Source organism: Dermacentor variabilis, chromosome 11 (assembly GCF_050947875.1).
Source record: "Dermacentor variabilis isolate Ectoservices chromosome 11, ASM5094787v1, whole genome shotgun sequence".
Lineage (NCBI taxonomy): Eukaryota > Metazoa > Arthropoda > Arachnida > Ixodida > Ixodidae > Dermacentor > Dermacentor variabilis.
In genome coordinates, this window is record NC_134578.1 from 76123989 (window position 1) to 76138358 (window position 14370).

Below are 14370 nucleotides of genomic sequence, written 5' to 3' on the forward strand. Positions count from 1 at the left end.
TGAAGCTATACATAAATAAGGATAATTACCCGTAAATAGGGCTAATACAGATGCAAGCTAAAAAATCGCGAACTTGCACGCGTATAGTGGTAAATAATGTAGACAAAGCATAATTCTCTGCATGCAAAACGTGGGTAGACAGAGGGTGGTCACTCGGAGTTTTTACCAGAGTTCTGTACAAGTATGCCAGGTAAGTTTCTCTAGCAAGTAAACGAAGATCGGCGTCACAATGACACATAAGCACGTTCAGCAAGGTGGACAACGTATACCGGATCGTTCTTTTCCTATAATTGGTATCTCAACAAATAACATACGATATTAAGGACGGTAAATATTACCTGGAAGCACAATGGGAAAACTATTTTCACGATGTATTTGCAAGGATAGCAAGTACTGGACAACGTGAAAGGACGCCAATATGAAGGAAGGCACCTTGTCGCAATCAGATCAGGAAGTCGCCGCTTACGGGTACGCGCCACTAAACCCAAGGATCGACATCATCTTCTTCTAGTAGCACGAATAAATATATTGTTACGCTTTATCTAAGCTACGCTAACTATGTTATTGTGCTATTACTCTTCGTCATACTAAATTTCTATGAGCGAGTAATTCTAAGTTCCAAGAGCGGCAACAAGCTTTGCGATATTTTTCAACCAGCGAACATGTCTGAGAAAAACAGTTCGGCAGCTCGTTACACTCCTGTAGCCCGTGAAGGTGAAAGCCTGCTACACATTTGGTAATGCGCCGTCTAGCATTGTCGCCTTGCTGCTTTCGCAGTTCGGCTTCTCGGGCTCGTTTTCGACGCTTGCTGCGGCATCGCGCGCTCGCATATTGAGTCACGCTCGCGCCAACGAAGTTCCTCTTCGATTCTACATTGTATCCTCTCTGCAGGAGATTGAAACGCATGCTCTTCTGTGTGTTGTATGGGTGATTTCAATGAATGTATACACTGTTCGATTCACTTTTCTGAGCGCTTTTTGCCTGAGCCTTACGGGAGTATGAGCCATTGCATTTTTTCCTGCTTGCGCGGTAAGAGCCATTGCTTGAGCGGGTATGAGCCATTGAAAATGTCACGCATTTTTTTACAGCGTAGGTGTCTTAAGAAAGTTTCCTCCGTTTCATGATGTGCGTGTGCCAAAGCAATCATAACGTGGGCCATGCTGAAGGGGGTATAAGCCATTGCTTAAGGGGTATGAGCCTGTACCTGATATGGCTCTGTAGACAAACGACTTACAGATCACGTACATATACGACGAGCTGTTCGGGGGTCTGGACGTCACAATGTGCGGCCATCTGCGACAACTGCCTCCGGTTTGTGCTAACCAGGTCTTTAGGCGTGCACGCGGTAACAGCAAGGTGCTGAGCCCGGAGGTGAAGTGGCATTATCTCTCCTACTTGCCATTGCGGCAGCTTTTGTGTAAAAAGTACGCCGCGTTCTCAGCAGTCCTCACTAAACTCGGAGACGGGAAGGCTCTCCAACCGTAAAAGGTGCACGTCATCGAGAGTTCGTCAGCGCCGATTGAGCCTTAGTCGTTGCACCCGGTGCTATGCGACTCTTCCACTCCAGTCAGGACCCCGGTGCGGTCAACACCGATGTTGCCCTGCTAGGCGTCGGATACGTACACGACACTAGAGCAGTTGATGTGTACCTCGGACACGTCCCACAGTGAGTGTGTTGGCGTACAGGCCAACATGGCCGGTATGACACTTGTCTAAATGGGCAATTTACTCCATACGATACTGCTCGGTCAGGACAAGCCTTACATGGCGAAATTCAACATCCACGTTAAGGACGGACTCGTGAACGGTGCAGTCGGTGTACTTCGGGAGACTGAGTACAGGGAAGGCGTGAGCCAATAAACAAAATTTTGCCGAAAACTGAAATAGGGAAGAAAATAGCTCTATAGGTATTTTTGTGATTGACCTTCTTTTGAAGTAATAATATTTCTAGATGCTTACCTATCAGTTTATCTCCAGTGTGCAAAAGGGAAGTGCTCCTTTCTTTACAATATAAACTTTGAAGAAAAGGCTTACCAAACAAACACTTCAGCAAATATCAGCCTGTATGGCGTCTCGACCCGCACTGGTTGTCAAAATATGCGTTAACCACAAAATGATAACTCTGAACATATGCCTTACAGTAAAAAATTCAAAGAAGGGCTCACAGCGAAAATAAATTCTCAGCATATGCGGTATGAATCGTAGATATGCGTGTATCTCTGCAAAAGCTTATTATCATATTCACCAATGTCAGCGAACCGAAATTCACAGAGGACTTTATACCAAGGCAAGTGTCAGCACATACGTCATCTTTTTCGTCTCACCGACCAATCCTGTAGCGTGTGCACAAAATTAACTTTACAAAACACGAACGGCGTTACCTCTGCCAATAATGACTCATAGAGAAAAAGATGCTCTCATCTTCCGGCAAATGACTTCGAGCATATAAAAAAATGAATCTCCAATTGCGGTTATATATATATATATTCACGTAAGACAATATTAAACACCCTTCGAAATCATTCACTCTTCAGAAGATATCGAACCTCGGTTTCTTCCTTAAAAAGTGCCCACACCACAAGGCTTACACTTGCCTAATAAACAGACAAGAAAGGGTTTATATCGGCTGATTCTGTGTCTGCATAAATCTCAAGCTTGCTTTCATGGGTGCCAACAAAGTATAAATGACTACTGTCCAGCAAATGGAAGCAGCCTCTCTTCACTGCTCAAGCCACTCATATTCAATGAACTAAAGTGCAATGAAAGAGCACTTGCCATTGCTTATCCAGAATGTTCTTGTTTCTCTTCCGAGTCTCGCTGCTATGCGATGTGTAAACGTTGCGCCTTCGTTGCTTTGTTTAGTTTGTTTTATTTTATTTGTGTAAGAATAGAGGTTTAGTTAAAGGCTGTACATCAGAACCGGTAGTACATGTCTTAAACATTGAAGAGCCGGACTGGGATTGGAATCGCCTTCATCCAAGATCCTTGGAAACCCTTCTTCCCCTTGGCTGCAGATCGATCTATATTGGCGATTCGAAATCCGCTACTCGAGCTGGCAACACAGTCCAAAGAAGAAAGATGGCTATGATACGCAGGTTCACTCCGGCTATTTTGCTTGGTGCTGTGGTCACGTTTCTTTTTTCTGGCACCGAATCGAGCTATTTCGTAGAAGCCGAAAGAGTCCTTGATGAAAAAGACATCTTATTTTGATCGTTCTCAAATATTTTAGCGATTAAATCCCCGGAAATATTTGCGCCGTGTGCGCAAGCTTCCGGCGTGCCCAGTTTGGCACATGGGATTTCTTTAAATTCAACGAGCCTTTTAAACGAACCCGTGGTTAAAATATCAGAGTGCTTCTGCGTAGTGGGTCTCCGAAAAGTGTGCGCACCTGGTCGCGGAGTTGCTCGACTTGGCTGCTTTCGACCTTCGGGGGCAACTACCCACCGCGACTAGTGTTGCAGTATATCGTGTGTAGCATCTCACAATACATGTGCAGTAACGTCTTTTCGGGCTTTCAGCAACTGTATACGGATATTCGGCACTGATAGAACGAGGATAAAAACTGTGAAGTTAGCTGGTGAGTGTGTGTACGTATAAAAATTGAGAGAGGGGGGCAGATATATAAAAGGCATTTGGAAAAGTCAGGGAGATGAACCAAGTTACCCCGGTAGCTTGCCATCGGAATGGGTCAAAATCTTCTTACGAAGGTCCCAAAATAGTTCAACAGGAGATGGCTTTCGGGTTCGAGAGTATAGGTAATTCTTGTAGGATGGCATATGAGATAATTCCGTAACTTTACATTTGAACACGTTAACCTTTATCACGCTGAACATCACGTTTCTATTAAGTGAAGCTTCTTTTGAAGCGCTGCTTCGCCCAGTCTGTGCTCGATTGCGATCACAAAGTACGCCGTCGTCTGCAATGAGTATGCCAGTAATAAATTATTTTCGAAAATCTTAGAAAGCTGTGGGCCTAGGATAGACCCCTCCTTGCAGTAATACAGATATCAAGGTGGCAGCGGCCGAATGGTGAGGTCAGCAAGGGTGTGCCGAGAGCTGTTGGTGGAAAACAGATGATCCATCAGAAAGAAATAGTGTAGAATATGAGGACTTATAGCTTAGACAGAAATCGCTGACGGCAACATAGTTGAAAGCCTTGGCCAGATTAGACTTATGATGATGGTTCGATGACAGCGGTAAGTACCAGTTTAGATGACAGAGGTAATTCACCCACTGAAACTGTTCAGTGCATGACAGACAAGGCACGATGACATGCAGATGCTGAAAAAGAAGGAATGTCACCAGTTTCGCGATATTTACTCTCCAATGCGCAGCGAAATACATAGCTATTGCAGTTGATATTGTGCTACAATGCATTAACCGACAGTCTCCTGAAAAGCAAGCGGAGCTATACAGCATTTTCACCGGAAGGTTCACGGCGCATACCTGACAACCTGTGCGCCCCATGTAATTCGATCCAAATAGGCATGGCCGCCAAACTCACCGGCTACAATTCGTGAATTGCAATAAGGAGCGGAGCGAAATAATTAGAAAAGCCAATGACACTATTTTTGTTAATTCGTCAATTAGGCCTTTCAATTTCTCGTCCGCTTGATGTCCGCCGCTTCGAGAGATCTAGCTCAAGGACTCGAATTCCCTGCGCAATTTCCCTTGGCATTTTTTGTTTTTGTTTTGTAGGGTCTAGAAAAAACAAACCGTATAACACTGGGTATGCGCCACTTTTTATTATGATCATAACTATAATTAATGTTACAAAACCTACCTAGCCTTACCAAATGCGCTCCCCTAATCATCTTGATTGCTAATCATATTAAACTCGGCAAACATCTAGAAAATATGAATGCGCCGGGAATGTATCTATTAAATGATGACTTGGGAAAATATCGATCTCGCCTATCAAAAAGTTTTTTTCTGTACGCTTGGTTGACCGCACAGTCGTTCTTGCATTTATTTATTTAGGGTTTAATATTTCATGGTTATTCATAATTACATTCGCGCTGAAGGGCCTTTGCCTAAATTTGGAGAGTCGCATTTCACTATCCCTGTATTTTATCGAAAAGCCCATCCGCATTTAAGAAATTATTGTTTTTGCTTTCAAAACGATACTTTTGTAACCGACGTTAACGAGGATTTCGAAAGTTCTCGGAACGGTGTGGGCCAACGTACACGGTCGATACTGGGTGCTTGTGGACAAACAGATGCTCGTGTGTACCGTATTTATCAGTGAGCCGTATTTTATCAGCCTTTCCGTTTTGGTGAATGTGATGAATATTATTTTGCATTGCCTTTCGTGATAGCTGAGAGGTAAAGGACGCAAAAGTGTCAGTGTGTCCTTGATCTTCCGCAGCCTTCCATAAAAAGTCATATTGAAATGCTATGGTTTTTCTGGAACTGAAAAATTTATTGCAGATTGGGCTATGGACTATGGGAGGTACGCAGAAGGATGATAGAAGGAGTGTATTTCCATGCAAACAAGATCAACACAGCAGCCGTTCCAAGGAGATGCCGCTATCGTGTGCCCTAACAAGGACATCTTTAGGGCTAATTTGGGCGTGAATTTCTGCAGAGACCTCGTCGAAGCATTCTTGTTTTAATGTCACACGTCCGTGGTGCCTAGGCGTGCCTTAACGGCTCAACCTGAGTACAAGCCAGTGCATTGATAGTGCTTTGCGAGATGGCGGCTTCCGCTGCATGGCACCCCCACCGCGCCGCGCACAGCTACTGGAGAGGTACGCTCCAGGAGTCATCTAGAACCACACCGCTTGGCATTTGACAGGCAAGGACAGATCGTTAGTCCCGACCACGAGTGGGTACATAATTACCGCTTCATGGAGCATGTCAATTTCATCTAAGACGGATGAAACGAAATGTCATTGCAAGCGCGTGCACTGGCAGCAAAGAAATCACAGAGCACCGCTGCCAAAGCAGAAGACACGCGGTGAATGGCATCATCGCTGTGCGTGCGTCACAGCGATGACGCACATCAGAGGACACGCAGACCGTGACACCGACGAGCTAATGCCGGCCGTCGGCGCCTCCGGAAGCACCGGAGCGCCAATGTGTGTTTTCTCTGCAGTGAGTGACGCTGTTAAAGAAGTAAATCAGTATAGGGAACAGAGATATATCATCGTTATAGCCACACTCATCGCTTAGTTTATGTCGCTTTTTACCCCGCAGGGGCGTCTGCGTAAGCAGGCGTTTGGTGTGTTGCGACACCACGTACCCGAGCACACGAGGGTTGGACCCTCCCGCGTGTAGCCGTGCGCGGCTCAGCCGTGTCCGGGGAAAGGGGGATCCTGGGGGTTGAGCCGATGCCGGGTGTTTGGACCTTTAAGGCCCCCCGGTGGAGGCAACACACCTCTTTGGCCTCTGCTTCACGTAGACGGCACCCCCGGACTGACCCACCCGGGGGAAATCGGCAGTCGCCTTTTCCTGTCTCTCTCTTCGCACATCTTCGTCTTTCCCTCTCCCTTTTAGTCTTTCCTGTCTTCTTTTTTTTTCTGATAACTTCCAACATTCCTGGCGGCGAGGGTTAACCTGGTGTGGTATGACCTACCTTGGTTATAACATATGTGGTTATAGCGACGATGTACAGTTGGCATGGCAGGGCTTGTTTCACCACATACCTTGCCTTGTCCCCTTGTTGGGCTCGGTGGTGGGTGACTGGCATCGTTGCTGAATACTCAATATATTTGATGGGAACTTCCAACCCTTTTTCAGCCGATCGTCCCTCTAAAAGGGGGCGCACCGATGCTACATTTCAGTTTTCTCTAAAACCCACTCAGACTTTCCCGAAGTTTCACGTTGTACAAAGTGAGAAACATGACAAGAAGGCAAGAACGATTTCACCATTCATTGTGGCGAAGTATCTCACAGAGACCATTGGAGGCGGCTATAAGATCACCAAGCTGGCCAGTGGCGACTTGTTACTCGAATTGAAAGACAAAGCACAACACGACAAGCTAACGAACCTTGTACAACTTGGAGACATCCCTGTCAGTGTGACAGCGCACCGAACCATGAATACGGCCAAAGGCGTAATCTCTGACATAGACTTGATGGACTTGACCGATGAAGAACTCCTGGAAGGATGGAAGGATGAAAATGTAATAAACGTACAAAGAATAAAGATCAGACGGGACAACAAGGAGCTGCCAACTAAACACCTAATAGTTACCTTTGGCTCTAGCACGTTACCAGAGACATTAGAAACTGGATATATCAAAATCAGAGTACGACCTTACATCCCCAACCCGCGACGCTGTTTTAAATGCCAGAGGTTTGGCCACGCTTCCCAGAGCTGCCGAGGGCGGCTAACATGTGCGAAATGCGGCATCAATGATCACTCTGCAGATGACTGTAAGGCTGAGCCCCGTTGTAGTAATTGTAACGGTGGCCACCCTGCATATTCACGATCATGCGCAGTCTGGAAAAAAGAAAAAGAAATAGTTACGATAAAGGTAAAAGAAAACATAACTTTTAGAGAAGCAAGACAACGCATCTCACCAACATTTGCACAGAGCACATCTTTCGCCGAAGTGGTACGTCGGGGGGCAGTACCACAACGGCACTTGGCGGACGCCAGCGCCACGCATAGCGAGCGTGCGGCAACGCCACCCGCCCCCATGGTGGGAGCGGCGAAGGCTGCCCTACCTCTCCCGAATTTGTCCACAGTGGAGGCCTCTGCTGGTGCTGGCACCAGTCAGCCCAGCTCCGAGGTCAAGACAAACCCACCAACCACCAGGACGGTGGGCTCCAAGGCCTTGTCTTTAGAGGCAAAGCCTTCGCGTAAAACACACCGCTCGCAAGAGCGCGTGTCCAGTGCCTCTCAAGAGGCCATGGACACAACACCCAGTCAGAAGGCGCAGTTGACGCCTAAGGAGCGGCGCGACATTGTCGACCGCTCCAGGAAAGACAAAACTCCAATTACAGGGCCTCAAAAGGGCGCTGTAAGCTAAATCAAGTCCTCTTTGACACATAGCACAACATTTATTTTAATATGGATACACTGATTATTCAGTGGAATATCAGAGGCCTGCTTTGCAACCTCGATGATATCCAAGAACTCCTTAATCAACTAACTCCTAAAGTGCTGTGTGTCCAAGAGACTCATTTGAAATCTAAACACAAACACTTCCTACGTCAGTATGTTATTTTTCGGAAGGATCGCGATGATGCCCTCGCATCATCCGGCGGCGTAGCCATCATAGCTGACAAATCTATAGCCTGTCAACACTTACGGCTACAAACACCCCTTGAGGCAGTGGCCGTTCGTGCAGTACTTTTAAATAAACTGATCACCATTTGCTCTTTATACATACCGCCGCATTTTCAGCTTCACAAACAAGAATTCCAAACATTAATAGATCAGTTACCCGAACCATATCTTGTGCTTGGAGATTTAAATGCTCACAGCAACCTATGGGGCGACTCGCGCTGCGACGCGAGAGGTCGCTTGATTGAACAGTTCCTTTTTTCTTCAGGTGCATGTCTTTTGAATGGGAAGGAGCCCACGTATTATAACATGGCAAACAAAACATACTCCTCAATAGATCTTAGCATATCATCTCCTACTCTTCTACCTTACTTTCAATGGAAAGTTATTAAAAACCCATACGGGAGTGATCATTTCCCTGTAGTTCTAAGCACACCTATCGCTAATGAATGCCTTCCACAATTACCTCGCTGGAGAACTGACTCAGCTGACTGGGAAACGTTCAAAAAGCTTGCTTGTTTATCCTGGGACGACATGTGTGCTTTAAGCATAGACGCTGCGGTTGAATATTTTACGGCTTTTCTCCTTGACACCTCCTCCAAATGTATTCCTGTAACAAGTGGATTGTCCACAAAACGCCGTCTTCCATGGTGGAACGATGAGTGTCGAAAAGCGCGAAAGAAGCAAAACAAGGCATGGGGTTTACTTCGGGATTCTCCGACAGCAGAAAATCTAGTCAATTTCAAGCAGGTCAAATCCCAGGGTCGAAGAACGCGGCGACAAGCTAGAAGAGAGAGTTGGAGAAAGTATATATCAGGCATTAACTCTTACACTGACGAAACAAAGGTTTGGAATAGAGTTAATAGAATAAAGGGTCGACAGTCTTACTCTCTGCCTTTAGTGAATACTCAAGGCGACAGCATGGAAGATCAGGCGAACTTTCTTGGCGCACATTTCGAACAGATATCCAGCTCGTCGCACTACTCTGAAACATTCCAAAGGTACAAAAGGCAAATAGAAGGACAACCATTAGAAAGGAAAAGCACACAATACGAGGCATACAATAGACCCTTTTGCATGGCAGAGCTTCAGGCAGCCCTAAACAGCTGCAACCAATCTGCCCCCGGATCTGACCGCATCCTATATGAAATGCTTAAACACCTGCCGCCTGAAACACAAAAAACCCTTCTTTGTCTCTACAATTCTATATGGTCGTCCGGCCGCATTCCCTCTGCTTGGAAAGAGGCCATCATAATTCCTATTTTGAAACAGGGTAAGGACCCTTCTGTGGCAAATAGTTATAGGCCTATAGCATTGACGAGCTGCTTATGCAAAGTTTTTGAAAAGATGGTAAACAGTCGCCTGGTACATTATCTAGAAATTAACAAGAAATTAGATCAATATCAATGTGGCTTTAGAGAAGGCAGATCGACGACAGATCAGCTTGTACGCATGGAAATGTATATCAGGGAAGCGTTTGTCCACAAACAGCTTGTGTTGTCCGTGTTTCTTGACATGGAGAAGGCGTATGATACCACGTGGCGCTTCGGGATCCTTCGGGATCTTTCTGCAATGGGCATTCGCGGCAACCTGCTGAAAATAATTGAAAGCTATCTCTCTAACAGGACATTTCGTGTTAGAGTTGGCAACGTGCAATCTCGACCATTCATACAGGAGACAGGCGTACCGCAGGGTGGAGTACTGAGCTGTACGTTATTTATTGTTAAAATGAATTCCCTCCACACCGTATTACCTCGCACACTCTTCTATTCCGTCTATGTGGACGACGTACAGATAGGGTTCAGGTCATGCAATCTTAGCATTTGCGAGAGGCAGCTACAACTTGGCTTGAATAGATTTTCAAGGTGGGCGGACGAGAATGGTTTCAAATTGAACCCCCAAAAGAGCACATGTGTCCTGTTTTCTAACAAGAGAAGTGTACTACCACAACCCGATATTAACCTTAATGGAGAAAGACTAACTGTTAGCCCTGAACACAAATTCTTAGGTGTTATCCTGGACACAAAGCTTAACTTCGTCCCCCACTTAAAATATCTTAAAGAAAAATGCCTCAAGACCATGAACCTCCTCAAGCTGCTCTCTCGAACAACCTGGGGCAGTGACAGGAAGTGTCTGCTGAGCCTGTATAAGAGTCTCGTACAATCACGCCTCGATTACGGAGCCGTAGTGTACCACTCCGCAACTGAAAGTGCGCTAAAGATTCTCGACCCAGTCCACAACCTCGGTATACGACTGGCAACAGGCGCCTTTAGAACTAGCCCTGTTGAAAGTTTGTACGTCGAGGCCAACGAATGGTCCTTACATCTACGCAGAACATTCTTAAGTTTTTCATACTACACTAAGGTAAAATCAGACACCGAGCATCCATGTCATTCCATTGTTAGCGACCTGTCCGCTGCCAGACTTTACAGTAACCGCCCACGTATTAGAACTCCTTTGAGCCTACGTTTGGAAGCAATGGCAGAAGAAACAAACATCCATCTCCCAGAAAATATCTTAATGCCTCCCACTCGCCTTCCACCGCCTTGGGAATGGCAGACCATGGAGTGCGATATCTCTTTTGTTGCAATAACGAAACATGCACCTGAGGCACATATACTATCACACTTCCTCGAACTCCAAGCGCAGTACTGCTGTACCGAGTATTATACAGATGCTTCTAAATCATCTGCTGGTGTCGCGTATGCAGCTCTTGGGCCAGTTTTTTCCACCTCCGGTACTCTAAATCCTAACACAAGTATTTTTACGGCTGAAGCGTACGCAGTACTCTCAGCCGTAAAGCACATCAGAAAAACAAATCTGAATAAGGCCATCATTTTCACAGATTCATTAAGCGTAATAAGGGCCTTAATGAGTTTTCGAAAACATAAGAACCCTGTTTTTAATGAACTATACACACAACTATGCCTAGCATTAATGTACAACCAGAACATCATCCTATGTTGGGTACCTGGCCATAGGGGCATAAAAGGCAATGTAGCTGCTGACGAAAGTGCAACGTTAGTCACGTTTAATGAAACGGATATGAATAAACCTATATCAGCAAAAGAACTTACGCCCTTCTTACGCAACAAACTGAGGAAGTACTGGCAGGACCAATGGGATAATGCAGTATTGAATAAGCTACACGTTATCAAGCCAAAATTAGGGAACTGGATAACTGAAAAAACAACAAGACATAAGGAAGTGCTTCTGTGTAGATTAAGAATAGGACATACGTACGCCACTCACTCCTACCTTCTGACGGGAAGCGAACCACCGACATGTAGCAAATGTGGCAACAGGCTTACAGTTATTCATGTTCTTATCCAATGCACTGAAATAGAGGCAGAGAGAAAAAAGCACTTTCCCTCTGCTTATATCCAACACATACCGTTACATCCAGCATTTTTTCTTAGCAATGAACCCCTTTTTACTTTTCAATCACTATTCAACTTTTTATTTGAAACTGACACCCTAAATGTGATTTGGCCAGGCTACTTGTAGCGCGGCCTCCACCTGGAGGTCGTAGCTGCAATGAAAACATTTTCTAGAGCACCTGCCTCTCAGCCCTTGCTTTCAAGGCTTTGCTGAGGCACTAGTGCTACAGATTTTACATAATTTACTGACCATCCCCATCTTGTGAAACATCTATTGTCATCGCAGAAACGATCAATCACAGTCATTTTTTTATATTATGTATATACTTGTATTTTACGCACTTTAGAGCAAATAAATTTTAGACCCTTTTACAGCCACATCGCACCACATGCATATACTGCGTTTTTTATCGAATATTTTAGGCCACTATACAGCCGTGTTTCATTACTCCCCGCAATTAACACCCATATATCATTCAGAAGTACAGACCATCGACTTGGCGCTCTTTGGCCACATCTGGCCCTTGCGCCAAAAAACCCTACTAATCAATCAATCAATGTCGCTTTTTAGGCTGGGGCTATGATTCACAGCATTTACATATGCCAATTACACACCGTCAACCGAATACTATTTCTAAGTACATTGCCATCGTGTGTCAGCTGTCACGCTCATAATATTGCTAAAGGTTGGGTGCTTCGAACACCATGATTTAGTCTACCGTTCAAATGTCACAGTGTATATCGTTCAAGTGAGTAGCATGAAGCGATACAAACATAAGTTTTCACAACGACAAATTCAGAGAACTGAAAACGAGTTCGCTAAATTCAAATTTAAAGAAGAAAGTGGCAATGCGTAGTCATAAATATATGACGACCAATCAACAGGCTGGGCCGATACGTCACCGACAAAAGACAGCAACGCCAATGTTCAGCCGACTTGTCGGCAGACTGTGCCGCTGAGAGGCATTCTGCCACATTAGACCGACAGCGCCGCCTCCTACGCGACTGGTGACACGAGTTGTCGCAGTGTGATAGTGTTTCATGACACTCAAACAGACAAAAACCAGTCTGCAGACTGTGGTTCGGCCAGTTTTCTTGGAATCCGCCACAACGCAAAGACACCCCATGGAAAATGCGATTTTCTTGGTAGATGCGCCATTTTATATATTGATGGACCGAACCGAATGAATCGAAAGCTACTTCCGAATTTGAAATGCCCCTTCCAAGCCCATGCCGTCCGTCGTAGTCGAGGTATTGAGCGTGCGTAGATTTCGAGCACCGGAGAGCTTACGTCCATCTTAGGATTGCCATGTACACACGACCTGCGGTCCTGAACTAAAGGCTCGTTCAAGGGCGACACGAGGCTGGTGTTGTGCTTCTTATTTCAGTGCTGTTGAATTCTTGCCACAGCATTATGAAATGAACCATTCTGCACTTCGTACGTTGCGCACACAAAAAGCAGGTGACGGCGACACATGCGGAAACCGAAACCGCTATCAAAATAAGCAGTGTCAGTCGTTTGCGAAGCACCGCTGCGCACGTCAGCTCGTCCCAGTATGATGCGACGCTGTACATATGCATCAGCATCTTCAGTGGCACATACCTATCTATTCAAGATGGCGTCACATATGTTCGTTGTAGAGCGGCATAGACGTACAGGCGCATACCCGGAGACCGGTATTCACATCAATAAGTTCACTGAAGATGATCACACAACGAGTGGCACATCCCCGTGGGCCATGGTGGCGTCAAAGAGGTTCATTGAAGAGCCTCGCTTGCGCATTCCCGCATCCACAGTGATCCATTTCAGCCTGAAAGGTGTTCGGTAAAAAGCGGTACACATTGCCACATACTCAGGGACCCAAGTTGTACAGATGGTTGGTTTTCATCCGTGTTCTTTCAGCACAGTAACCCAGTGCGCTGCAGATTTGACCATGGACAACCCAGGGACACAGCTAGAGGGGAAAACGGTTAGAAACAAACAATAACAATAGAGAGTTAGCCCCGGAAAGCGCGTGAAGTACCCTAAGAATGCAAACGCATTAAAACAGATTGGAGAATGGTTGTGTTACATATCTATAATTATGATGTATAAGATCGGGTAGCTAACCCCAGATCTGAGTAAATCGAGGTTATTGAAATCTTCCTTGGTTGAACTGTAGACCTACATTTACTGATAGTGATGCCTGCCATCCTGCTCAATCTCACCTCACCAAGACAGCCTTTCTAAGTGGGATTCCTTTAATGGATGGCTACGTACGCTGCGAAAAGTGAGAGTACGGAAACTACTTATCTATCTTAATGTGTTTTTTTTCTCTGTTGTGGTAAACCGCGCATATTAATGGGCGAAGCAATGACAGAGGATTATTTCCGTTCCTAATTTTAGCTATCGATCATTATTTCATATTGACAGTGGCAAAGGCTGCTCGTTATTCGATAACAATCTCAGAGATGTTCGATTAGCTTCTGGCATAATTCAAACACTATATATTATGTGTTGTCAGGGAATACATCGTTTCCATGTGTATTTAAGGGAGGTGTACCAGATGGCTTGAACGTGGTTTTAAAGCCTGTAAAATATTATACTTCTTATCAAGGCCGTCATTTTTCCAAACTCACAAACGTAAAAGTTGCACTCGACGAACGCCAATATAAATTCATAAATGACTTCTATAATTATGAATAATTACATTGCTTTCTAAGAACATCCTTGTCGTCGAACACTGTCGTCTTGCGTTCTTTTATTGCAAGAACC

General features: G+C 45.3%; 2 long non-coding RNA genes across 5 annotated transcripts in view; both read right to left on the reverse strand.

Annotated features, from left to right (window-relative positions):
• Positions 1–2232, reverse strand: part of LOC142564527 (uncharacterized) — a 34780-nt gene extending 32548 nt beyond the window's left edge. For all 4 annotated transcript variants that reach the window (XR_012824592.1, XR_012824591.1, XR_012824590.1 and 1 more), the window contains exon 1: positions 1960–2232. This is a non-coding gene — a long non-coding RNA (uncharacterized LOC142564527). The remainder of the gene's footprint in view (positions 1–1959) is intronic.
• A 5575-nt stretch (positions 2233–7807) lies between these two features.
• On the reverse strand, positions 7808–11904 carry LOC142563624 (uncharacterized). The gene is made up of 3 exons (XR_012824361.1): positions 11494–11904; positions 9124–9220; positions 7808–9019 (listed from the first exon to the last, which is right to left on the reverse strand). It is a non-coding gene; the product is annotated as an uncharacterized LOC142563624 (long non-coding RNA).
• Between the last annotated feature and the right edge of the window lie 2466 nt (positions 11905–14370).